Source organism: Pediculus humanus, genomic scaffold (assembly GCF_000006295.1).
Source record: "Pediculus humanus corporis 1103172108244 genomic scaffold, whole genome shotgun sequence".
Classification (NCBI taxonomy): domain Eukaryota; kingdom Metazoa; phylum Arthropoda; class Insecta; order Psocodea; family Pediculidae; genus Pediculus; species Pediculus humanus.
The window spans coordinates 127,100-129,252 of record NW_002987814.1 but is presented as its reverse complement, the minus strand read 5'-3'; positions in this window follow the sequence as shown (position 1 = coordinate 129,252).

Genomic DNA, 2,153 nt, shown 5'->3' with positions numbered 1-2,153 from the left:
AAAAAACATTTTTTGACATTGAGTACTACTTGTCATCTTAACGAACAATTTTTTCTTTATTTTTTTTTTTTTAGGGAGGGGGGGGGGTTCAATTAGTTTAAAAAAAAAACAAGGGGGTTAAAATTAACTAAGGAATAATTATTAATAACTTATTCACCTGTGAAAAATTTTCAAAGAGTAAAAAATCATTTTTACATAAATAATTTATAGATAAATAAATAATAAATAAATAAATAAATAAAAACCGGTAATTTTTTCATTATTATTATTAAAAAGTAATAAAAATAAAAATAAAAACTTTGGTTTTTACTCAGGTCGGTCAAAGTGTAAAATAAAATAAAAATAAATAAATAAAATAAAAGTTCAAAACCGCGAGAAAAAGGTCATATTTTTCCTACGAAGAATCATCATCATCATCATCATCATCATTATTATTATTATTATTATCATTATTTATAATTTTTTACTGTTATTTTAAATTCACACGTGAAAATTTTAATACAATTTCTTTTTTATTGTGCGTGGATGGTTTGGAAAAAAAAAAAATAATAATAATAATAATTTTTATACCTCTTTCTCTCTCTCTCTCTCGCGGGCGCGGGTCGAGCAAACGTTTTTACCATATATATATATATATATATATATTGTTATATTCGGTTCGTTCTTTATTTTTGTAAGTAATGAACAAGCACTTAAAACTATCACAAAACTAATATTAATAAACAAGAACTTATTACAGCTAGACTAAAAATCAAATGAACCAACGCCAAGCTGTGTAGCTTGCCTATATTACTTTGGTCTTTCGTCAGTCAACTGTTTCGAATGTTCGAGCAAACACTTGCAAATAAAATAAAAGAAGGAGTCTTTAGAAGCTTCGCTTCTAAAGAAGAACAATTTGAGTTCGTCGCCAGTCTTTTGTTTATAAAAAGTTGAAAATGTGAATATTGAGTACGGGATCATAACACCTCCCCCCTTAAGACGGAAAACAATTATTTTGAAAAAAGAATTTGTTTTCTCCTCTTGTTCGGATTTGACAGTTTCCTATGTCGGGTTCTGAATGGTTCCGTCCAGGTTGAGACTCCTTGAGTAGTAGTAGGTGCTATGTCTTCTGTATGGTAGACTGTTGTATCTCTTCACATTGGCTTCTTATCAGGAACATCATTTTAAGCTTTATAGCTGCAAGTAGTAGAACCTTTCCTAGGCAATACTCGTTAGTGAACAATGTTTCATAAAGAGTAAAGATAAAAGAATAAAATTATGAGACATAAAATTCGAAACAAAATTGACATAAGTTCTAAAAAATATAAAAATTTTATATAGGAAACATAAATAATGATTAGAAAAAGAATAAATGGATTAATAATAAAATAAATGATGATTAGCTGTATGGGAAAATAAAAGGATTAAATTATTATTATTTTGGATTTCTCTCTCTTTAGATCAACTACTCAGAACACGGTTTTGTGTTGTTAACTTCCTTGTTACGGATTTTTAATAAAACATTTTTGCCAGATTTTTTCTTGACCTCGTATGGATCTTTAAATTCAGGACTAAGTTTTTTATTTAGATTTCCTCTTGCTAATTTTTGACTGGTTTGAATCTTCTCTTTTTCATTAGACGATAGGTGAACTTTACTTAGTAAAAATAGCTTTACCTCAGGAATACTCTCTTCGTGAAAATCGGTTGACATAAGAATGGATGCTTTCTTCCTAGATTTCTTGGTACTGGAATTCCATTTCCGCCTTTTAGTATGCTTCCCAAAATTATGCTTGTGAATTTTTTTAGTAGCTCCTATATTTTTATTTGAAATTTTTGTTTCCTTTTGAATTTCAGCTTTAGGATGATTTTTAGGTTTTGAATTCTGTATGGATGATCTTTCTTCTTTTACTTTTAGACCTTTTTTCTTATTTTTATTTTTAGGAAGTAATGGTGCTTCTTTAGCCTTTTTCTTAGATAAATTTGTAGAGGGTGCTTCTTTAGCCTTTCTCTTAGATAAATTTGTAGACGTGCTTCTTTAGCCTTTTTCTTAGATAAATTTGTAGAGGGTGCTTTTTCCTCTTGAGCAGAATTGATCCTGGTAAAGAATCTGTTTTCTCTTCAACTTCAAGTTTGGATTCTGGTAAAGGATCTGTTTCTCTTCACTTCAAGTTTGG